Source organism: Protopterus annectens, chromosome 5.part0 (assembly GCF_019279795.1).
Source record: "Protopterus annectens isolate FY-2018-M chromosome 5.part0, PAN1.0, whole genome shotgun sequence".
Classification (NCBI taxonomy): Eukaryota; Metazoa; Chordata; order Ceratodontiformes; family Protopteridae; genus Protopterus; species Protopterus annectens.
This window is the reverse complement of record NC_056735.1, coordinates 1,814,610,205-1,814,636,404: the sequence shown is the minus strand read 5'-3', so window position 1 is coordinate 1,814,636,404 and position 26,200 is coordinate 1,814,610,205.

The window sequence follows — 26,200 nt, the reverse complement described above, 5'->3', positions numbered from 1 at the left end:
AAATTAGTAGCATGCTACAATAGGCCCGCAGTGATATCTTGTACAGCTTGGAATGATGCCAGAGACTGCACACTCACTACAGTGACTTAGCTGACATATGCACGGGCAGGCACGGACCCCAAAGCACAGTGTACAGCTAATAATACATCATGTCGTAGGTGCAGTTTGAAGACATTCTCACTGTATCACCTCATTTGCATAACAACTGAGCTACATGGCTCATGATAGCAAAATAAAAGGTGTGATTTTATTTATTTATATTTTATTTATTTTACATTTGTTGACCGGGCTAGTCCGGCTGGATACATGTCCATTTTCAGCAGAGGCCCGAGGAGAAAAGCTCTACTATGTACTAGTAAACACATTCAAAAAGGACAATAAAAGAAAACAAAAGAAACAAAAATTATAAGAATGTAAAGAACAAATTCAATGTAGTGTAGTTACATTTACAGTAGCACGTTAAGAAAGGTAAACAAAACAAAGGAGAAATACAAGAAGGGATCCATGATCCCATATTTTTCATAACAGCTATAAGAATCAAAAATATTTACAATATTAAGAATTATGATAAACAATTAGTGCCTGGGCACTAGTTCTAGGAAACAGAAATTGCACAGCAGGGATGATTAGTAGGTTTAAAAACAAGGTGAGATGACATGTTGCAGTAATATATCTTATAAAAGGAGAAAGTGACCTTGTAGAGAAAAAAGAAAGTCCATTTGAGAGATAGGCGAGCTACAGAGAGTTAGAATTGAGAGAAGAAGGAGAAGTAATGAAGAGAAGTATAAAGAAAGTTAGGTGGGAGGTCAGTCTGGATTCAAGCAAGGGCATAGCCAGTGGGATTTGAGACAGTTTCTTAGTTGTTTCTTGAAAAGTTGTGATGAGCACAAAGTAGTCAATTCTGTGGAGAGTTTATTCCAGTATGGGCCAATAGTATTGGTGAACAAGGAGTCGCCTGCCTTATTGTGTGACTTGAGAGTGGCTACTAGCAGTTTGTTTGCAGAGCGAAGGGAAGAGAGATTCTTGTAGGGGGCCACAAGGTTATTGAGTATGGGTGTATTAGTAGGGTAATGGAGAATTTTATATGTGATGACTAATTGATGTAATAGAATAAGATGTTGAAGTTCAAGCCAATCAAGCATTTTGAGATTAACACAATGATGTGTGCGAAATGGGGAACCTGTAGCAAACCTAGCAATGCTGTGGTAGGCCGTGGCAAGTTTCTGAAGGTTAGATTTGGAGAGGTTGATAAAAGTTGGGGAGGCGTATAGTAGTGTGGAGATGAGATGAGTTTGGGCTAGGGACACTTTAGCAGTTGTTGTTAGAAAGGGCTTAAGTCTGTAGAGGGCTCCTATCTTTTTATTAACAGTTTTGATAGTAAGGTCAATATGGGCGTCAAAGTTCAGTTGATTATCTATTATTACACCTAGTAGTTTAGTGGATAAATCAGGTGAGATGAAAGTACCGTTGGTAGATGTAATAGAAAAGGAGAGAGGGGCTGACTTAAGGGTTGGAGAGAATATGAGTAATTTGTTTTTTTTGGGATTAAGGAGGAGACAGATATGTTGGAACCAGTTTTCTGCTGCTGTGAAGACTTTTTGGGTGGAGGAATAAAGTTCAGCTGGAGATGCAGCAGAACAGACGAGAGTTGAATCATCTGCATACTAAATACATGTGGATGTTGGGAGAGAGGAGGACAGGTTATTTATAAATAAAGAGAAGAGAAGGGGGCCTAAGATTGATCCTTGGGGGACCCCTATTAGGACTGGGAGCTGAGAAGATAGGTGGTTTTCCCAAAGGACTGCCTGTTTTCTTTCTGTTAGATATGAGTCAAACCAGCGCAAAGCTAAAGAGTCAAGAGCAAGAGATTGTAGAGTGTCTAGCAGAAGTTTATGATTCACCATATCAAAGGCTTTAGAGAGGTCAAGAAATAATGCTGAGGAGTAAAGGTTGTTATTGCGATTTTTGTTGATAGTGTCTGTGTAGAAGAGGAGAACAGTAGAAGTTCTATGAAAAGGTCTAAAACCATGTTGGGAGTCTGCAAGAAGGTTATTTAGTAGAAGGTGGTTAAGAAGTTGATGGTGAATACAGCGTTCCATAATTTTAGATAGTGGCGATAGTAAGGCTATAGGATGGAAATTAGATAGTTCGTTAGTGTTACCTCCTTTGTGCAGTGGAATAATGTGAGAAACTTTCCAGAGGGAAGGAATAGCAGATTCAGTTATTGTTCTGTTGATTAAGATGGAGACCGGGTAAGCTAGTTCAGCAGCAGCTAGCTGGAGATAGTCAGCTGGAAGTTGGTCGGCAGAAGGAGTACATGGCTTGAGTTTTGAGAGTAGCTTATGTATATAGGTTGTGGAGACTGTGTCAAGTTTTAGAGTGGGGCTGTTGGTAAGAGGAGAGGTCTTTTGAAGGGAGGTGGGGGGAACCATAGTTTTTGCTAGTGAGGTGACTGTTTCAGAGAAGAAGTTGTTAAAAGTGTTGGCTATTGTAGTGGGAGGCGTCTGGGCTAGGTTAGCAGGAGTGGGTGTTTCAGTATTCACTGGATGGAGCAGTTTATTGATACCTGTCCAGAAATTTTTGGGGTTATGATTTTGGTTTTGTTGATATTGAAGGTAGAAGTTTTTTTTATCAAGGAGGGTCAGTTTTTTTGCAGTATTTCTAAGCTGTCGGAAGTTTTGATGATCTATAGGGTTTTTAGTAGTTCTCCATTTTGTCCAGAGTTTATTTCTTAATAGCATAGTTTGCTTAGTTTCCTTAGAGAGCCATGGAGCAGCCTTGGACCTTATTCTAACTAAGCGTGAGGGGGCGTGATGCTCAAGAATTTGGAGGAATGTGTTGTTAAATAGAGTAACGGCCTCATCAAGTGGGAGGTATTTAAGAGCTGACCAGTTATATTCTTTGAGTTCATTGAGGAAACATGGAAGGTTAAATCTTTTCTTGTTACATATAGTACGATAGGTAGCCTGTTTGAGATTGTTGTTTTTTTGTTTAGTGATGTAGGTGAGAAGATGGTCGCTGATATTGTCAGGGAGTATTCCAGTTTTATATGAGGTGGGATTACTGTTGACCAATATCCAGTCCAAGATGGTCTGTTTATTGGTAGATTTGTGAATCCTAGTTGGGGTGTTTATGGTTTGTTGAAAGTTAAAGAGGTTGAGGTGTGTGGTGTGTTTGGGGGATATGCAGGAGTTCCAATCAATATTGAAGTCTCCTAAAATTATGGTTTCTTGTGGAAAGGTAGAGGAGAGCCAGCTAAGGATGTTTTCAAGTGAATCCAGGTTGTTGCCTGGAGGGATGTATGAACATATTATATAGATGGCTTTGCTTTTATTTACTTGGAGTTTGCTGCAGAATATTTCAGCATTAGCGGGGGAGGGAGGTAGTGAGTCAATTGAGGTCACCTGCAGGTCAGATTTATAGAGTAAAGCAACTCCCCCACCCTTTTTGTTTAGACGATCTAGTCTTAATATGCTGTAGCCAGGAGGAGTAATTAAGTTGTCTTTGGTACCTGGTTTAAGCCAAGTTTCCGTGAGACAGAGGATATCAAATGAGTAGAGGTCTATTAAAGCATGGAGTTGCGTTATTTTATTATTCACGCTACGAATATTTAGATGCGCTATTGAAAGGGAGTTTGGAGAAAAAGGTGAATTTAGGTTGTTAGTTGTAGGGTCTGGGATGGTATGGAGTAGGGAGTTATCTGGGCCTGGGTTAGGGTGAATGTCCCCATGTAACAGTAAGAGTGTTTGTGGTGTTGGGAATATGGTTGAGTTTTTGGAGGGTATTAGGTAGAGCTTTCTGGTGGTGTGATACCTGTTATGGGCTACGCTGTGATAGTGAGGTGGACGGTAAGGGCAGGAAGACAGGAGGTTAATATGGATTTGTTCAGCTATAGGACGGATAGAGCTAGTATGTTTAGATAAATTGGGTGTTCTGCTAAGGGTAAGGTGCTCATAGGAAGTGAGGGTATGGCATAAAGGAAGAAAAATCAGCAGTAGCAGTAAGTGAGGTAGTTTAAATATATGGTGATAGTGGAACAGAGCAGTACTAATCTGAACGAACTATAGACAAGCCAAGTGCAGATGGAATCTGGGATAAGAAATGACAGATATACTACACTCATAAATAGGCATGACACAGAACAGGGACATGTACTAATTGGTTAGATTTGCTACCTTAATAGAAAGATGTGATGGCACAGTGTACAGGGCATGGCTATCCCCCAGCCCACCTGTGAGAAGTCACATTGCCAGAGGTTGTTGTACAGGCTGCGGGGGTGGTAAGACAAAGAATGTGGAGTGTTCTTTATTCAAAGATTAGAACTGCAGTGAAAGCAGGAAAATAATGGACTGTACTTGGCAGACATTCTTAAAAAATGGACCGTATAGCATCAGTAAATAGCTTAACTCCATTTTGTTTGCTTTTTTGCCACAGTGAACAAAGATGCTTTTTGCTATCAATGAATGTAACACAGGAAGAACAGAAACATTACAAGAGAGAACAGTCTTATACATATATACAGCTTTAAGACTGAACTCTGTCAAGGAAAAAGCTTGCAGTGCTAGACAGCTTGGCAAGTTCTGTAGCTGGTATCTGTTTACATGAGGTCTCTAGCTTTTACATGCGAATCTGCAATGAATCTTGGTATTTATTTGCTGTATCCATCAACGAACATTTCTTCAAGGCATAGCTTTTTAGATATATGGCCAGACATTCTTCTTTTCTGTAGCAGTTTTTATTGGATTCAAATAACATTAATGAAATCACGTGTAAACATATAAATTGAATTAAGCAATAATAACACAGTAGTAATAGTTAACATATTTTGACAGCTATTGCTACATTTCTTGTATTTCTGTATATAAATGCACAAAATGGAAAACAGCAGTTTTGCCAGATGGGTACAGTTAGACAATTTTCAGTCATCCTAACATTCATCTCCATTATACCCACGAACCAATCATATTATTTCTTTCAAAATATCAATATACAAAGTTAATTTAGGTCTGTGGAATTCTAAATGTTTTCAGATTAACAGCTGCATAATATGTAGATTTCGCCATATGGTAGTAGCACTGCAGAAGCATTTTCTCTGTGTTTATTTATGTGGGTTCTATCTTTTTCCAGCACAAAGTGATACCTTTTCCATTTAAAGCCTGTACAGACAAAAATTAGTACTCTTGCTACAGTAATACTAGGACCCCATAGTAAATAGCCAGTCTACCGAAATAAAATGACCATTTTAGTGCATTCAGCAAATATATATTCATCATCCAAGAACCAACTTCCACCTTGGTACATTGCAAACATATTTTAGGAGATGACAAGAAAATCATATTTAGGCATACTGGAGTCAAATACAATAACTGTAGGATGCGTCAGTCACATAAACATATTGGTGAAGGTAAAGTAGAGCATGCTAGGGGTATCAGGAGGGTAACCTGGGCAAATGATGTGAACTTACTATTAGACACATATGTCACATGCATCCAGAATGAAAGCGACGTGGCTTATTCCTGCTTCTCCTGTGTTTAGGTGAGTGCCTTTGCTGCAAGTTACATTTGACTTTTAATTATCTTACAGAAATGCATTGTTGCCCTCTAACGCTGCCTGCACACCCTGCATAAGTGGGTCTTTGCCCCTCCCCTTATGTAAATATGACTCCACAGTTTCACAACAGTGAAGAAAAAGAAAAGTTCAGGCTATATACTTGCAGCAGTTTTGTATTAACTGTGGAAACACTGTAACACTATAAATATCTGAGTTTTAACAAACCGCAGTGATGGATTTACAATGGAAAGCTTTGCACAAAAGACACATTGAAGGAGTATAAGTCAACTCCTTGCTCCATGTCTAAGTGATATATGACATGCTTAAAATCATTTTGAAAACATGAATCAAAATCACTTTGAAACTGTCCAGTACACAATTAGAGCTTTAGAGTCCATTACAAAGTGCACCAATATACTACACAATAAATAAAAGCACTGCAAGCGGATCTGAAGAAACGATATTGTTTGCAAAAAAAAAAAAATATATATATATATATATATATATATATATATATATATATATATAGACACACACACACACACACACACACACACACACACACACACACACACACACACACACACACACACACACACACATAGATAGATAGTGGGGGTCATATCCATAGTGCCAATACAAGCATGAAAGCTGAAGCCATATAAACAGATGCCATAAGTATAAATCATGAGCTTTTACATTGAATGGACACAGTTATTCTGTTCCCTATGCCACTAAATTAAACAGTGATTAGCTACTTTAACAGAATATCACATCAGTGTGCCTACAATATATATCAGTAATAAAAGTTATATGCAGTATAGTAGTAAGAGTCAGTAAATGGAATAATATGCATTCAGCAAGTATAGTATTCCTCAAAGACCACAAGACCACCAGTCACTGCACAGTACAGTGACATTTCCTTACCCAATGCACGTGCTATGACTGCAGGGAAATACTGTACATAATTTGACATTAGTAACATTTTACTCAGCTGGCATAAACTTAATATATTTTCTGCTGGTACACATGAACATTCCAGCATGGCATCGAAATAACTTTGTTAGCTCTTGTCCTTATTTTATATTTTTGCATTCTGGGAGATGTGACATTATTTACTAGTCGAACTGCAGGACAATATAAACATGTAATCCCTTTATCCACATAAATTACCTTTTCTTCGTAAATGAATAGTTGTTTGCAAAATACTTTTTCCACAAATGCATGTGATTCAGGCCTTAGCTTCAGACACTTTGGTGAGTAACAAACAGACAAATAATGACAATTTATGGAGAGCATACAAGGGTGTTTGTAACATAAAAATGAGTGAGACCAGCTTGTTGTATTGCCATCCAGATAATTTGTTTGTAGTAGAAATACTATACCTTCATAAATGCTATATGGAGTTTTAATCTGTTAACATTTAACAATGTCCTCTCCAAATCAAGATAATGAATTTAGGTGAGAGTAATGCCCATTCCATTAGCCTTTGTCACAGTGGACTGAACAGTGCCCTGTAGACAGTTTGTAATGTATGTTACATGAATGCAAACACTAGTGGACTCGTTCTGTTACTTGTACAAACAGCAGTAACTAGGTCGGCACAATGGTTTGGAGTTCTTGCGATGATTTCATGATGGTAGACTGAAGAATAAATCCCTGAATCCAACACTACAACACTACAAAACCACTTGACTCAAAGCTACTTTAAATGAACACCAAAAAACGTCTTTTTTTTCGGGGGGCAAGTCCCTCTGCAGCCTCATGTCAGGAGAGACCCCCCCCCCCACAGACTGACATATATACCAGCTCCACAGTTATAAAGCAGTGGGGAAAACTGCATGGCCAACATTTGATGAACGTGTCTTTCAGCAAAAGATATCCATGGTATTGTGATGTAGACAAACTGCCTTCATATACCCGTCTGCATCCCCTTTGGGGACATGACCTTGCATTTTCCTTCTCTTTCTAACATAACACCAGTAATACATACTATTCATCATTTCTCCATATAGTACAGGCACCCACAAACATGTACTTGTGGTTTTCCTTGTGTTATTTGAACAGTTTTGTGTCTCTCACTAACTCTGCTTAAGGCCATCTTGTGCTGGGTGATACACACTGATTCCTCGTCAAATTCCTTTAAGTTCTTTCTAGTGTATATTGTACCTTTATACTGATCACTTCCTGATACATACCTGTAGTGGACATGCATTCCTCAGTTACGTGAAATGGAACATTTAGTTGTTCATCTACATATAGAGACAAGGGAATGTGTTACTCCACCTTTTACAACTAGCTTTTTGCACAATAACAGTGCTGATGAACTTATTTTCAACTACTGTTGATGTTGGTGCATTCAGTAATTTATGGCATAACTGTCTAACACTTTTGAGATTCACAAAAGTGTGACTCAGTTACATGTTCCATAACCTGTGGATTACTTTGTCTTAATACATGTAAAGTTTTTATAAATACTTTTTTTCTAGTTGTTTAGTACAGAAACTGTGCAAAAAATGCTGAGCAAGAACATCTACAGAGGAGATCCCAGGGTGTTGTGGGACGCCAAATCTACCCAAGATCTGATAGCAAATCATAAGTTTCTTTGCACCTTCCTTCCTTGGTGGACCACATAGATGTGCATGACTTTAGACAAGAACCCTGAAGAATCTTGTAAATGGACTTGGAAGAAACTGGACCTGTACTGGATTCTATGAAAATGTTAGTAATGGAGGGAGGAGCATATCTCTGGTAGATAAATGAAACTGAATTATTTTAGTAACAAGATTTTGGGTCTAAAGTTATATTAGGAAATGACTTTTGAATGATAATTATAAGATTCCTTTGTCATTTAAGTTGGGCTGCATGTGACCAGTCTTCACATGGAGGGTGAATTGGTATGTACACAATTGTTTGGACTATTTCTTATATGTGATCAAACCAAGATCTCATATATGTTTTATGTTATTATTTTCATTGAAGTGTCAAGGGTATGTACAATGTTACTGCAAAGTGGCTTAGGTCATGGCTGGAAAAGGCCTCTGGACCAGTCCACCTACTCAATAAACTATAAATAAACAAATGAATAAATAAGGAGGGCACAGGGGGTCACTGCCTACATGGGAGATGTGGGAGGCAAAGCCAACCTCAGAAATATACCTTAATATGTTTTATTTTTTCAACAGTCCCTTTTCCCTAGTTGGTCTTCATGAAAGTGACAATATCCAATTTAGTGATATCCTTTTAAACAGAAAACAAGGAGAACTGCTGGAGCAGCATGCAGCAGGAGGAGTAAGATCATCGTACTAACAAGTATTTTTTCTGATGAAATTTTCAGTCAGTAACAGAGACATGTTTTGCTTTATTCAGGGTATTTTCTAGGTGCATCTTGTTGAATTTCTGTGTGTGTCTAAAAAGTAACTGCTGTCCCAGTGAAAAGGAAATTGAGCAGCTATAGGTTAAGATGAATGGCAATTTATGTTCAGTAATGTATATTTCTCTCTACTGATCTGAAATCCTTATACAAACCCAAAATGTTTTAACAGACAGAAGACTCTTCAGAAATCTCTCTGTCTACTCTGTCTAGGTTAGTGAGATAAATTACATAATCATATATTTATTTATTTAACATATTTTATATATATATATATATATATATATATATATATATATATATATATATACACACACACACACACACACATACATATATATATATATATATATATATATATATATATATATATATACACACACACACACACATATATATATATATATATATATATATATATATATATATATATATATATATACACACGCACACACACACACACACACACATATATATATATATATATATATATATATATATTTATTTAACTTTTGTTTACTGGGTAAATTAACTGGTTTGTGGACCCTTTTTAGGCATGACCTGGGCCCCAAAGGCAAAGACAACATTGATATACATTGATCATAATGTTACAGCTTTTTGAAGAAATCAAAAATCATTAAAAATGTGGAATATAACTGTAAGAACAAGGCAATAATATAAATACACACTGTGCTATGGGAAGGTCTGAGAGAAACAAGATGATGTTTACAAAGCAAAGTATTTGCAGAGCAGTAGACACTCGGAAAAATACCTTTTAAAAGCTGGATTACATAGATAATGAAATAATGCTGAACTTCTTGTACAGTTGCTTACAAAGTTGTATCAGGCCAAACAGTATTTTAGATTGTAAAGAAACCCACAACTCCAAGTTATTATAGTCAATACCTATACAGGAAATAGAGTTGACATTGTTAGCCTACAAGGAAGAAGTTAGCAAAGTACTTTACAACAATTGATCTGTATTTTGAAAGTAGTTACATTTATTTATTTACTTTTATAAGATTCTCTCAGAATCTTCTCGAATAAATTGAGTAGGTCATTTTTTTTAATGTTTTCAGGAGGGCTGTTCATGTTTTTGCTGCTCTTTTTTGAATATTGTTTTTACCAAGAGGATACTGAGAAGGATAGCCTAAGTAAATGAATCCTGTCATAGTTCCTGTGTGGGTAGATTTGTTTTCTGAAAGTCAGTTTATTGAGAGGGGAGGGACAATATTTGTTGTGAATAAGTTCAAATGTAAAAGTATTATGGAGAAAACTTGCCCTAACAGTAATGGGGAGGTAGTTGTTTTTCTCTAGTGGGATGCTGTTATGCTCTTTGCTATTGAATAGATCTATACACCTGAGAATTTTATTCTTGACCATTTCAAAGTGGGTGGTATATTGATGGTGGTATACTGGGATGAAGAGTATGAGAACTGGGAAGAACAGCACTTACAGCTGTATCAGTGTAGCTTCTAAAGGCAGTAAATCAGATATTTTTAAGAAGACTTCAGTTGTAATAAAATGTTATTAACTTGTAAGGAGAGATTTCGATCACAAATAATGCCTAGATATCATTTATACATGGTCCAGGATAACTGATTTCCAGAAGGGTTAGTAATAGTGAAAATATTTGTACTTTAAAGCTAGCAAGGTGTCCTATATAACAGAGTAGTATATTTTTTACTTATGTACAGTTAATTTATTACTATGTAGTCAATTCCAAATGGCTTTAATGTCACCTTACAATGCATTATTAAGTTTGCTATGATTTTTACTGACTTGAGGGCTGATAATATTATCAGTATATAGAATACTGTTATATGTGGAAGGTCTCAGGGTAGATCAGTTTATGAAGAGTGAGAAAGGCAAAGGCCACAACTGACCCTTGAGGATCCTTTTTGTTAATAGTACCTGTTAATGAGACTTTTCAGAAAAAAAGTTAGTTTGGTGTGAGAACACTTCTTGCTTACATATTTAAACAAAGAAACCTAGCTTCTGAGCATCTCTAGAACAGAAAAGTAAGAACTGTTTTGTACTTAGTTAATTTCTGTCTTGTAAGTTAATTTTGGGCACTTTTTAAGTAAACATTTTGCTTCTTTAGATAAATCAGCTTTGTTATCAAGATCAAAAGCAGCTTCGGTGAGAGTGTGGCTTGTGCTTGCAGGCCTGGTTGTCCAGTTAGAGCTGTTTTTTTTTTAATTTGTATTTAAATTTGTTAATCAGGGTATAACACTGATGCCATTGGACCCATTTCAGTTTTAGCCTAGGGGAAACACAATAGTTACATGACATCATGTGCAGAGTAAATGACAAAATGCAATATATACATATATTAAATTCAAAATGAATATCATAGCTGGCTTGAAGGAACAAAGGCAATAGATACATGACATTATACACAGAGTGAATGAAAAAACACAATATATACATGTGTTTATATAGACGGTGGAAGTCAGAATTGGCATGCAGAAAGAATCAAAATCAAAAGCAGAGCCAGAGCAAGGTATGCAAATAAAAAAGGAATGAACAGGTACAGTTATATGACCAGAGACAAAGCAGGTGAATTTTCCTAGAGTCTTGAAATGTGTTTTTACTTGTGGATGAAAAATGGAGTAAGAGCAGAAATCTTTAAGCAAAGACTGTCTGGGACCAAGGACTAAGAAAGCATGGTCTATGCATTGAAGCCTAGTTTGGGGGTTTGGAGAAGAGGACAAGAGTGGTTAACGTGTCTAACGTTATATGTTGGTGCATCTCTCAATAGTCTGGAAGCTACTGGAGGGAAGGTGTTGAGAGGCAAGTAGAAAGTCAGCATTTTATTTCACAGGTAGCCAGTAAGCGTTTTCAATGCTTTTGCAGTGGTGTTCATTTGTTGGGGACAGAGTGATGAATCTGCAAATGGCTTTGAAATGGATTGAATCTGTGAAACATTTCTTTTACAACCTGCAGCAAAATTTGGAAGGCAGTATTCTAGCTGAGCCAATAAGATACCTTTAACTATTAGCATTTCTACTGGACACGAAAGGGGAGATCCTATTAGCCCCCAGTAGGAGTTGATTTTTTTTGTGTATATAGTCCAAGGGGACTTAGAAAGTTAAGTTGAAGTTTAGTACAGCAGTAGCAGTATTGTGGTTCTCAAGGGGTTGTCTCTATTCATTTTATATTACATAAACTGAGTCAAATTGCTGTTTTATGTTATTATTTATTGTGTTTATCTGCGTTTCAAATATGTAAAGTACATATGTTTTCCAGTGCCCTCACTGCTGGATTAGTTGCTTGAAATCCTTATTTATTCATTAATTACTTAGTTGATAGTTGGGCGGCTGTGGTGGTGCAGTGGTTAGCATTGCCATCTCACAGCAAGAGGTTCTCCAGTTCGATCCTCGCCTGGGGTGCCTTCTGTGCGGAGTCTGCATGTCCTCCCTGTGGTCGCGTGGGTTTCCTCCGGGTGCTCCGGTTTCCTCCCAAAGATATGCTGTAGGTGGATTGGACACTCTAAATTGGCACTAGGCGTGAGTGTGTGCATGTGTGTGCCTTCTGTGGAAGGTTGGGTGCCAGGCTGGCAACTTGACACCATAAAACTCCACTGCCAATCGTGAGCAGACAGGTGATCTGCTGTGGCGACCCCTAACTGGGAAAAGAAGAAGAAGAATTATTTATTTGATAGTTGTTTACCGATAAAGTCAGACTGGGATAATATCCATTTTCAGTGGAGGTATAAAGAGAAAAGATCCACATTGACATAATATGGTTACAGTTAAATAAAGTTAAAATAAAATTATTTCAAAACTTGGTACAGAAGAATGACATATTAACGAAGTAAAAATTCAGCTTCAGTTCATACAGTGTGATCCTTTAAATATATGCTGCAAATAGTTCTACTGACACAACAAGCTGAAAAAGACCATTAGCAAGTTGCAGTTTATAGAGATGAAATTAAATAAACATATCAGGATATGTTGGTACAAAACAAATGGATTGAACTAAGACAAAATATAAAAAATGTTTATTCGTAGTTGAGCACATTCATTTATTCAGTTGCAAGACTTCTTGAGAACTAGAAGCAAAACACCATAAACTTCCAACTATATATCAGACTGAATAAATTAATCAATTGAGTAATTAAATAATTAATAGAGTTATTAAAAACATTCCTGAATTAAAAATTATACAACCTGTTTTTTAAAAAACACATGCATATAATAAATTACTGTGAAGTACAGACTCAAAATCATAGTGTAAAAGTCATTTTATACTAAGACTTGATTTTTAAAGATAATTGAAATACTTATTGCATCATTAATTCCTGGTGGGATGGGTGTATTTAATCTAAGTTCTAAGGCACTATTTATGTCCCCTCTCCTAATGGATAACTGTACTGAATCAATAATGGAAAAAACATTTTTTTTAAAAAAACAGGACATACCACAGAGTGTCTATGAAGTGCAGTATCAGTTTTAGAAGTTTTTATACCCTTCAAATGCTTTATATGTTTCCTGAGACTTCTTAAAAATTTGCCAACAAAAAAAGAGAAACATGTCTGATAAGTAGTCAAATAAACAACTCCACAAGAATCACATGTTAAATGACCCTTAGTCTGAATGGGTCTAGCAAGTTCATTTGCTGTAACAATGTTACTATCACTAATATATGTACACATTTTACAAAAGCCACAAGGATCCATTCCCTCATTTTTTCAGTATAACTAATATTAAAATAAATACTGTTGTCAGTTTATTCAAATGTTGTTTTATGTTCTTAGGCCTTCTACATGAAAACACTGGAACTTCACCAAAAATATTTTCGACTAAACACAGTGTTTCAAAACTTTCCAGTTGTTTACTATTATTTTACACATAATACAAAGGAATTAGTCCTAGAAATACTGTTAGAATGCAAATCTGAAATTTCATATGATATAGTAGTGCACATTGACATACACCCTAAAATTGGTATAAACCTGTTTCTTTGCCATTGCTTGACAATGTCTAGAATCTTATTGACAAAATCAACAGCATAACCTTGATCAAGAAATTAATTTTTGAAAAATTTACATTCCATTAAAAACTCTTATCCAGGCTGATAAGCCTGGAAGGTCTAATAAATTGTCCATTGAGTTCATTTTTCTTAATAAAACCAGGATGTGTACTTTTATAGTGCAAAAACATATTAGCAAACATTTTTTCCTATATAGTCTTTAAAAACAGTGACATCCAAATAGTTAATAAATTTACCACTGAATTGAAACGTGAATGTTAAGAGCAAAGTGATGCTGTTTAAATAATCCATAAATTTGTGCAGCATATCAACTGTACCAGTCCACATAAAAAATAAGTTGTCAATGTATCGAAAGTAAAACTATACAAATTTATAGTAATGAGAATCTTACAAATACTGCCATTCCCATTCATTCATAATGATGCTTACATAACTAGGTGCCATGATGGCTCCCATCACCACTCCAGTCATCAATCTATAATACTTCTTGTTAAAGAAAAATAAATTGCAGGACAAAATCAAATCAAGAATCCCACAGTAAATTGCCAACTGTCTTGCTGAAATATTGTCAAAACTTAATAAATAATTCCTAAACATCTCCAAACCCTCATAATGACAAATAACTGTGTATACATTTAAAACATCAGCCATAACAAAAATAACAGTTCCTTTAAATGGTGTCTTGTCAATGTTCACTACAAAAAGCTGTATATCCTTAGTATAAGGTGATGATGTGCTCACTATGTCCTAATAAACTTGTATACATAAAAGACTAGTGGTTCTGTTTTACATCCATTTGCTGAAATTGTCGGCTAAAAAGGAGGGTCTGTGGTAGATTTCTGTATCTTTGGTATCCCAAACAACACAGACAAAACAAGATGTTTAATGTGCAACAGTGTATAAAACTGAGGAGTAATATAACCATTAAAACCTTGTCATATAATTTTGCATCAATGTAATTGTTTGTTTCCATAACATCTAAATAAATAACTTCAGCATATGAGTTGTCCAAAGCCAACATACTTTCTATTTTATCACAATATTGAGTAGTTTCCATAATGACAATACTACCCCCTTTGTCTGGTTTTATTACCAGTAAATTTCCCTTCTTTTAAATCTTCACTTGTTTTAATTTCTATCTGAGTGATAATATAATGCTTCTTTTTTTCCTTTTTGCGCTAACTTCTAACTCAGACCTTAATTCTGCCTCATAAATTTTCAAATGTTGCTAAATTAGCATGCAAAGATGGAGTACATGAGCTAGTATGCTAACATTGTGAAACATGACTAGAACTACAAACATTCTCTGAAAAAAAAGACAGGTTTAGCTTACAACAAAACAGTTTCCACTACAACAAAAACTGCATCTATATCAGAATCATATGATGGAACAAAAGACAAACCTTTTTCTAAAAGTCTATGGAAATCTTGTGAAAGTTAAACAGAACTGAGATTGTGAGTAACAATCCTCACATCTTTAAATGCTGATACTGTTTCTGTCTGTTGTAAAACCAGTGTTGACATTAAACACACTGAGTACACTCTTTGGAAAAGAGATGACTAAATAATATAACCTAGGCAAAATATACTTGTCTTTTGTCTAAGAAACAGATTTTACTAATAGAAATAGATTTTACTAATTCCTTCGCTCAGAACACAGACAAAGTGTGCTGGGGGTGGAAGGAAGGGGGGACTAGCTCAGCCTGGGGTAGTGCCAGAGCAGAGCCAAGTTTTATTTAGGTAGACCTTTAGTGGTTGTCTGAAGATGGAGAGGTTAGAGGTAGATCTAATTTGCAGAGAGTTAGGATTCCATTTTTTAGTGAAAGAGTACAAGTAGAGACTTTGGTCAGAGGATCTGTAGGATATATATATGCTGAAAAGATCTTTATTAGATGGAAAGTAGTCTATTAGGGTGATAGGAATGGAGAATAGGAGTAAAAGCAAGGTAGTCATTGGCTTTGTGAATAACGTTGCATGTGGAGGTGAGCTATATGCAATCTAAGTGGTGAGGCAGTTCAAGCCAACTCAAAGCCTTAAGGACAATATAGTGGCAGCTATGCTCTTGTTCACTGGTGGCAAATTTTGCAACCTTATTAATTTATGCCTCCAGCTTATTTTTAACTATAGCCTGAAGATTTGTTATGATGGGTGCACCATATAAGAAAGATGGGAGAAGGTAGTTAGTGACAAGAGTAGTTTTGGTGGTGTTGCTAAGGAAGTTTTTATGCCTGTAGAGCATTCCTAATTTTGGTGAGTCTTTTTTTATGTTATTTTGAACAAGCAAGCCAAATTTAAGGTTATCATCTATAATCACTCCAAGAAGTTTTATATGGGAGACTACTTCAATTTCAAATTTGTTTAGTTAAAAGTTTTTGAAATTTGTTTTATCAGGCATGTGTGATTTGGGAAAAATAGCAGTCAGTTTGTTTTGTCAGGGTTGAATAGTAGCTGGACATTATGGAGCCATTTCTCAACTGAGGAAAAAGCTTCTTGTATGATATGGAGGAGCTGGGGCAAGTTATTAGATGCACATATAAATGTAGAATCATTACTATATTGTATAAGAAAGGCTGGCCCTGTGGAAGTACACGGGTCATTGATAAAGATATTAAAGAGGAGGGGACCAAGATCACAATTTGGGGTACACTAGTGGAGACTTACAGGTATCGGGACAGAGTATTCTACCATTTTACAGACTGGAGCCTGTCAGTTAAAATAGCTATTGAACCACAGTAAAGAAGAAGGGGATAGTCCAAGCTGAGACAGTTTATACAGGATTTTAGAGTGAGAAATTATATTGCAGGTTTTTTACAGGTCAAGAAATAAAGAATAAACAAGTTTGCCCATGTCCCTGTATTTGTTTATGGTATAATAAATGATAGGAGGGCAATAGTTGTACTGTGTGTTGGGTAGAAGCCATGTTGGATTTAAAAAAACATTTTTGTAGAAGATATTGGAGCAGCTGCTTATGAATACATCTTTCAATGATTTTTGAAAGGTGATAATATTGCAGTAGGTTGAAAGTTAGAGATGTCATTGGAGATGCTACCTTTAAGAGCAGGGACAATTTAGGATTTTTTCTATAGTGAGAGTACATAGGATTCATTTATTGATCTATTGATAAGGATAGAGACTGGGTATTCTATGGCATTGGCAGCTATCTTAGGTATTCAGATGGGAGGTTGCCAGCTACATTGGAACAAGGTTTGTGTTTAAGTAAAAGTTTTTTTTATCATTGATGTGGAGACAGGACCTGAGTGGAAGTTGCTAGCAATGGATATAGTGGGGGAATTATGTTCATGTGGGGATACTTGGGGGGGTTTAAAGGAAGAAGTACTATGTATGGTGAATGGAGAATGGAGAAAGCTAGTTTTGGTCTAACCTGTTGTTTGCTGAATTACTAGGATTGGACATTATTGTGGAGATGGTAGAAGCACTGGATGGAGGATGAATAGTTTTTAGTTAGAAAGGTAATGCTTTCTCTGAAGTACGGATTAAATAAGGTTGCAATTTCTAGTGGAGAATGATTATGAGAAGGGTTGGGTTCCTTCTTAGTCACCATAAACGTTTGTAAGTATATGGCTTGTTAAACATTTTGCAATGCAAAAATGTGGGTGAGGTTTTTAACATTTGTTTTTTAAAGGAATTCAATTGAAGTAATTCTGACTGATTAATTAACTTAAATTGAAGCAATTAAAAAAACACCATGTGACCAATGGTTATTGTATTTAAGGGCATTACTTTGTTATGTTTGTATCTTGATAAAGCCTGGTAGGAACCAGGCGAAAGCGCTTGAGATATTCAATGTTTTTTGGGTTTTAAAGGTTATTAAAAGACTTCAAACTACAGTTTGCTGCAGCCTGTCGTTTCTCTGCTGTGGACTTTGCTGTTGGTGTTCATAAACGTGTTGTCTCACTTAGCTGCTAAATTGGTTTCTGTTAGTGTCTCACTTTTAGCTAATGTTTGTGTGTTTTTATGTTAAGACAACTTGGGATTATTCATCTAGTGGAAGTATGAGGTAGCCCGTTCTAAGTTGTGCAACATACAGTAAGGATTAAAGTGGGGTTGTTTTATTGTCCAGAGGACTACAGGCACTTAGAAATTAAATTTTACTTGTAAAACCACCTCTAAATTTGTTCCATGTGACTCAATTGCACAAAGAGCACATTGTTTGTACACTAAGGAGCACTGCCCCATGAATCTATTCCTATAATGCCTAGTTTTTCCTTCTAGCCTTAAAAGCACCAAAGTTAGTTTGCTATTAACTTTTTTTTGAGCAATATATTGTAGTTCACCTACAAGAACTTGACATCATGGATATGTACTTTCCCAATTTCTCCATTGCCAGTTCGGTGGATTTGGGCATCCTGAGACAATGTAGCAATTGTCTCATGTTTACTGACAGCCAACTCAACTTTAGAGAAACTGCATGTGAGAGATGGACACTTGACCTACATCAATTATCCTCAACAAACTGAAAAGCACTCAAACAAAACAACACCCAACACTACACACACAACCACAGCCTATGGAGCTGCAACTGCAAAGCCAATGATGCAAGATAATATACTACCCAATACTCTAGTCATAGAAGACTCCATTCTGAGACATCAACTACCCCACTCACCAAGCTGAATAAGGAGAGAATCACATTCAGTTTCCTATCAGGGACTAGGATATAGCAAATCAATCATGCACTCAGGTCATTGAATCACAAGTACAGAATGACTCGGTCATAGTCCATGTGGATGTAAATGTCCCGAGATGTACCTCCCTGGACTACATGAAGAGAGATATTATGGAGCTCTTGGAACATGTGTCCCAGGCTGATATGAGCCTAGCACTGAGCAGCATTCTACTCTCACCAAGGATGATACCACTATACAAACAGAAGATGATTGACTTTAATTACTGGCTTAGCTTCTGGTGTCATTCAAAGGGGTACAATATTTGTCAGCACAAGAGGATATGATCAGCAGACCACTTTGCTTTGCCAAAGATGGTATGTACCTGTCCCCAGTTGATCTGCACCTGTCCCCATTAGGCTTTTGAATATTGGTTAAAACACTGTCCTTCCCAATAGTGCCTTTTTAGGTAATGCCAAACTGACAAACCTTCCAGCTTAGCAAAATCAAGCAAAGGAAATATAATGGTGTTACTGCTCAATTCTAGGAGCCTAAACAAGATAATCCAGTCCCTCGCAGCTCTCCTCATCCTGGAGAATGCAGACATCTATGCAGTTACTGAGACATGGTTTAAAGCTACGAAGGGCACCCCAGCAGTGCAGGGATACAATACCTTCCACACATTTAGACCAGCTACTGCTCATGCAGGGGCTAAAAGTGGATGTGTCTCAATCTACATCAAAAACTAACAAGCTGAAGGTTGGGTAAACAGGTTGATGCACTTAAGCTTTACCATGTCCAAATTACCATAGGTAGAGTCCCATATCATATCCTCTCAAGCTATAGATCAGCCTCTGTGACCCATGAAATCCAGAGTTCATACTTTGACTTTAAAGTAGGCAAACAGCAACAAGGAGAAAATCAGTCCCAATGTAGAAAGGTAAACCTTGGTATTCAAATAAAGGGACAGAGAAATAGATGTAAGGATAGGATACCCTTTACTTTTAGTACTGATTTTAAATATATAAAGGATATAATACAAAATAAATGGAAGATATTATTGCCTGATGACAGGATGAAAAATATAGTAGGTGATGTGCCAAACTTCAGCTACAAGAGAAATTGTAACTTAAAGAGTCTGTTGTGTTATAGACCAGGACCTGGTGATAAGAATAACTTAGGTAAATTATATAGTGGCAAATCAGGTACATATCAATGTAAAAGATGTAAGGCATGCAAGTATATTAAGACTGATAATGTGCTTGCGCATCCTGTTACTAAAAGGATATATAAGTGTTCACACTATGTATGCTGTTCTACTAAAACTTTGATTTATATAGCAACCTGTTCAGAATGCACTTCTTTTTATGTTGGTAAAACCAATATTTATTTATTTTATTTATTTTATTTTACATTTGTTGACCGGGCTAGTCTAACTGGATATATGTCCATTTTCAGTAGAGGCCCAGGGAGATCAGCTCTGAGAACACAAATTTAATAACACAATGCAGGTACAATACATAATTTAACAATGATGGCAGCTCATCGTACAACTATCTAACAAATTATCACATATGTATTAAAGTAAGTATCCACAGAAGATGTCAGTACAAACAGTAACATTATCTAGAAGATAAAGTTGTCTTTGTTATCAAGGAAAGTAGGACTTGTTAGTGAGAAGTAGAGGGTAAGGAGAACCTAGTAAGAAGAGCAAGTTAGTCAGGGTTAGTACAGGGGCATAACCAGTATGTTCTGAGGAAAAGTTTCAGTTTGTTTTTGAAAAGTGATATAGAGGACAGTGATGAAAGTTCACTGGGAAGAAGGCTCCAGGATTTTCCAATAGTATTGGAGAACAGAGAGTCACCAGCCATGTTGTTGGATTTACATATATGTACTAAAAGTTTATGTGATGAACGTAAGGTTTTAAGATTTTTGTAGGGGATAATGAGGGTAGAAAGTGTTGGAGTATTGGAAGGTTGGTAAAGGGTTTTGTGGGCAATGGTCAGTTGGTGAAATGTAAGCTGATTTTGTAGCTCAAGCCATCCTAGCTGCTTTAGATTATAACGATGGTGGGTTCTAAATGGATTGCCTGTGGCAAGTCTGGCAATGTTATTGTAGGAGTTTTCCATTTTGTTGAGGTTACTCTTTGATAGATTAGTATATAGATACAATATATACAATAGAATGTTAAAGGAACGTATTTTACAGTATATGGGTGATAAACAGAGAAATGTGCAAAGAAGTATTGTAGCTCAACACATTAATGAATTTCCACAGCATAATTTTAAATTTATGACTTTGGATATTTACACTCCTGCACCTAGAGGTGGTGATATAAAGAATGCCACAGAAGTTAAAGAAGGCCACTGGATAGCTGGTTTGAGAGCAGATGTTCCACCAGGCTTAAATGGTTTTATACCTTTAAAATCTATTTTAAAGGCTAGAAAATGTTAATTGGTTAAAGGTTTTAATTAATGTAATTGTTTTTTTTAAGTGTATTTATATGCAGACTGATTTTATATTTTTGTATTGATCTGATGAAGGAGGCATCCCCGAAAGAGCTTATCTCTTTACTGCTTATTGTTTATTAAATATAAATGCTTTGCTGTGGTCGTCCCATTGTTGTTTCTCAAGTATCATACTTAGACTTACTACAGCCACTTACCATTCCACCCAATACAACATTCATGGGGAACTTTAACTACCTCAGTATAAACTGGGAATCTTACATGACTCCAAACTTGCAGGCCTACAGATTCTTGGACTTTGTAATGCAAATACCCTGGACTTGCTAGTCCAGTTGCCCACTAGGAATCCAAGCATACTAGATTTGCTACTCACAAACATGGGAGAATGCTGTACCCACCCCCCATTTAGTGACCTTGTGTCCTCTCTGGTAAGGTCAGATCATAAAGCTGTTTTCATCCAAATAAAAAAAATAAAGGTTGCCCTTCCTTCTCTGGGTTAAACAAAAGACTTATCACCATATCGCAAAAGTCTTCAACATTTATATAAATTATTCTGCATTTGCAGATGACCTAAACATCTATTTTGAGCTTCCCAACACCGATCTTCATAAAATTTGAAATTCTATTAATCTTTTTGCTGAGGCTGCTAATTACAAATTAAACCCTGCTAAATCATCTATTTTTTCCATTAAACCCTGCAAACCATTTAGAATATTACTTCCCCATCTGACATTCCTCTCAAATATACAATTAAATACCTAGGAATAAATTTCACACACCCTCACCAAGAACTAATAAAAGCAAACCTATACAGAGTCTGGGATCAGATAAATAACGATCTAACTAGATGGAAAAACATCAATCTTTCTTTGCTATCAAAATCTGCTATCATTAAAATGAATATTTTGCCTAAAATCCTTTTTCATCTTAACTCCATCTTCTTAAATGTTCCAAAAATTTTTTTCAGAAAAATTGAAACCACAATCTCAAAGTGTTTATGGTTCCCTAAATCAACCAGAATATCATACAGGAATCTAATTACCCCAAAGAACAAAGGTGGTTTAAGTCTCCCAAATTTTAATTTATATTATGACATCATTAATGCTAGCTGTCTAATTCAAATAGCCTGCTATGACCCCTCTGCTGAAACTTGGTACCCAACCTGGATCAAAATCTGGTGCAACTATATATATTCATTAAAACTCAATCCATATGCTGTCCCTTTTCTTGCACCTGATGGTAACTACAAGTTCAAGATCTTGCCTAAACTAAAGAACAAAATTCGAATCTTTCAAACTCTGATGATCTCCTTAAATTTACACAATACTATTCCCATTCTCCAACCTATTCACCTAAACCCTAACTTAAAAAGCAATAATAAAATGATCGATCTAACAAACTTCCCTATTGTTAAGAAAGCCATAGTTTGGCACTTATATAACTCTAAAAATGTTTCCGAGGTCAAAGCTTTATTTGGTGCTCCTAACAAATATGATCCTATCTTAAGGCAAATTTGCTCACTTATAAAACAAAAATTCTCTAACTATAGAGTGAAGGAGCAAGACATTACAGTATCACAATCTATCATTAAATCACTCTCCTTACGGAACAAAATGATTTCGAACACCTATAAACTTGTGTCAAGCATTAAGTATAATCATTCACATCTATTTTCCAAATATTGGGATGGTAAACAAGGAGAAATTTCTATGGAGTCTAAGTGCGAAGCAATCAATAATACCCTGAATTTAACCCCCTTCAAAAACCTAATTTACACTCAGCTTATGATAAACAACAATTCTTACTATACCCCAGCAGTCTTACTGAAATCCGGATACAATAAAAACCTAACCTGTCTGTTCTGTTCCCTCCCACACGTAGATATACTTCACATCTTTTGGAGCTGTAAGAATATTTACAAACTTTGGTGTTCTGTCAGAACTCAGTTGGAAAAAATGGGATACAAAAAAAACACATTCTCTTGGCAAACTATGATTTTAAATATTATTCATAAATCTCTTAAGGGCATCAGTCGCCACATCTGTGTTACAGCCTGTGCCCTTTTCAAATATTTTATAGCCAAAAACTGGGTCAATTCCTCAACAATAGCTTGGGAAAACTTTACATCAATGGCAATCAAATATATATTTGCACATAAGTTATGCAATAATAGCAAAAAGAATAAAGAATATTTTCAGAATTACTGGTGTAGACTTTTTGACCTAATCCAAACTAAATAATCTTCCAAAATGTGGGTCTCTAACACTACATTCCAGGAAAACCTCCATCAGTATCATTTCTGGCCCTATAACCATTAGACATTGTTAACATCACACGGTAACATTTGATTTTACAAAATATTTTGTTATATTATTTTGTTATCCTCTGGCATCCATGGTGTAAATATGTTGTAAATATGGTATAAATAGAAGTACATGGTGTAAATAGTTGTTTTTTTATGGTTATACCCTCCTTACCGCTTTTCTTTCTTCTTAAGACAGTCATATAGCCTTCCTTCCAAGCCACTTTCCATTTGTATCCCTAGACTTTGACTGTAATAGGTTATTGGGGGTCTTTACTGCTTATATTGGTCTCTAAGATGTAAGCTTCCCTGTAAGATAACTGCTGTCTTCTAAATGCATAGTTTTTGCACTGCTACATATATACCTATACTTTACTGCTTCCCGCAATGACTTACAGTTTTTCCTTTGCATGTTTGAAAAGTTTGAAAAATTCAATAAAAATATATTTGAAAAAAAAAAAAAGGTTGCAACCCCTAACAAACCCTGTAACAACCCCCCAAAAGGAGAGATATTTATACCAAACGATTGCAGCCCCCCAAACATCTCCAGCGCCCAAGTGAGAACTGCTCTCTCCAAAGCAAAAAACACAGCATCCATGGGACCTGATGGTGTCCCCGGCTGTGTGCTCCATGAACTCAATGAGGAATTAAACCCACAGCTAGGACAGCTGTTTAATCAAAGTCTTACCTCTGGATACGTACCCAGGGAGTGGCGCACTGCAACTGTGGTACCACTTCACAAAGGCGGTGCCTCCACCGACCCTGGAAATTACCGGCCCATTAGCTTGACAAGCCTTATCTGCAAAGCCATGGAGAGGATCATAATGGACCTCATAAATAAAGACATAGGGAATTTGCAGACCTTGGATCCAACCCAGTTTGGCTTTGTCAAAGGCAGATCATGCCTTTTAAACCTGGTTGACTTTTTCGAAACAGTCACCAAAGCCATTGATGAGGGAAAGGCAGTCCATACAGCCTACCTCGATCTGGCTAAGGCCTTCGATACAATACCCCATTCGGGTATCATTGAAAAACTCATCAGCTTAAATGTCAACCCATACATCACAAGATGGGTTGCAAACTGGCTGAGTGACAGAACCCACAGGGTCAGAGCTGCTGGCGCCATGTCAGACTCAAAGCCTGTCACAAGTAGTGTCCCACAGGGCTCAGTCCTGGGCCCACTCTTGTTTGGCATCTACTTTCCGAAGTACAAGCAAACACAGGAGGGTTATGGCTGACAAAGTTTGCAGATGACTGCAAACTGGGCGCCATAATAGAAAACACATCTGACACAGATATCCTTCAGAAGGGTCTCACAGAAACGGATAACTGGTGCCAGAGCCACGGCCTAAAGTTAAATGCCAAAAATGCATAGTCATACCCTTCGGGGAAAAACAAGGTTACCCTAGCTACCAAATAGGTGGCAATCCACTGAGCACAGAAGAAGTTATCAGGGACCTGGGGACCCAGGTTGATAGTAGTCTGTCATTCGACACCCATGTAGCTAAAGTAGTTAGGAAGACCTTCTACATTGCCCACCTTATCATGAAGGGATTCTCATCTAGATCAAGGGAGGTCATAGTCTCCCTTTACTCATCACTCATCAGACCAATGATTGAGTACAATGCCCCATTCGAATGTATCTGACCCGACACTTGCAGCAGCTGGAGAGGCCACAAAAGTTCCTCACCAAAAGGATAAAGGGTCTCAAAAATCTGTCCTATGCTGCCCGACTGAAAGAACTCCAGCTCTATTCAGTCGCTTACACTTGCTCAGAGGTGACCTTTGCCTAACATACAAGGCCATGTCAAACCCAGATTTGATGAATATGCTTCACCTCAAAAAATCTAGATCCATCAGAGCCACAAGGGCGGGAGACTTAAACCTTGACACGGCTATTAATAGGACGTGCTGGAGGGATAGATTCATCACCCAAAGACTCCTTATGCTGTGGAACAAAATCCCGGTACATGTGAGGCAGAGCACCTCGCTGGCCTTGTTCAAGAGAAATCTTGACCAATGGATGGGAGATCGCAGATATACCCCAGGGATTACCTCAGTGTCACTGCTCGACAGAGGCACAGCAAAATAATGGGTATAGTTCCCCATACTAAAGGGGTGGCGTAAGCCACAAAACGATGGGCTAGGCTTGTAAATGCCCTCGGGCAGATAGCCTAGTATGAACCTATGAACCTATGAACCTATGAACAGTTAGGAAATACTCTAAGGCAAACTACCTATTATAAAGCAATTACCTGACAGAATTTCAAGCCCCACCAAACATGTAGAATGCAGCTGCCTATGCAGAATTGTACACAGAAACCCTTTACAATCATGTTAATAGATGCACAGAGACTTCTGTTCCTACCAGAAACAAGCCCATACTAAACTCAAAAAACAAACCACCCGGGAGAACCCAGACATAAACAGATTGTACTACAAATGTGTAAAAGGTAAAGCTAAAATTAGGAAGTTCAGTTCCCCGAAGGAAAGACACTCTCTCATTGGAATAAACAAGCAACTAAGAGGCCAACTTAAGACTACCAAGGCCAGTTTTTAGGTAAAGATAGTCTTCCAGACCAAGGACAACCACAAGGCTTTCTTTAGCTAAGTGCAAAATCTCAAAAGCAGTACACAGCACTAAACAGAAATGATTGTTAATGTAGCTACTTATATGGAGTTGGAAGATGTAACAAATCTACTGGTTGGCAAATTCGGCTCCAATTCTCCCTCTCCCCCAGCCACTCCCTAAGTAATGCCATCAAACATAAATCCCCCCAAATATCAACAGGGAGCAGGTCTTAAATATGCTCTCTAAGGCTAAGAACACCACATTGAGGGGTTCCATTAATATCAAAAATGACTTCTAAATAGCCTGAAGCCT